A 240-nucleotide genomic window follows, 5' to 3' on the forward strand; every position below is an offset into this window, starting at 1 on the left:
TGCCACCTGAATCCATGTTGATTGATGTCTGTGTCCTATTAGCCTCCAAGGGTCTTGTCTGAGTGTGTTGTCCTACTGCAGCAGGGGTCCATGTTTTTGGCCTGTGCTATCTCGAGAAATCATGTGGAGGCCCATGATTTGTACTACTACTGACTGTGAAGAGTAAAGAAGCTACCTTTGCTCTGATATCAGTGACCACAGCTGTACAGTCGAGAGGGAGGAACATGGAAGGCTTCTGTT

The sequence above is a fragment of the Acomys russatus genome, chromosome 2, assembly GCF_903995435.1.
Source record: "Acomys russatus chromosome 2, mAcoRus1.1, whole genome shotgun sequence".
In the NCBI taxonomy this organism is placed as follows: domain Eukaryota; kingdom Metazoa; phylum Chordata; class Mammalia; order Rodentia; family Muridae; genus Acomys; species Acomys russatus.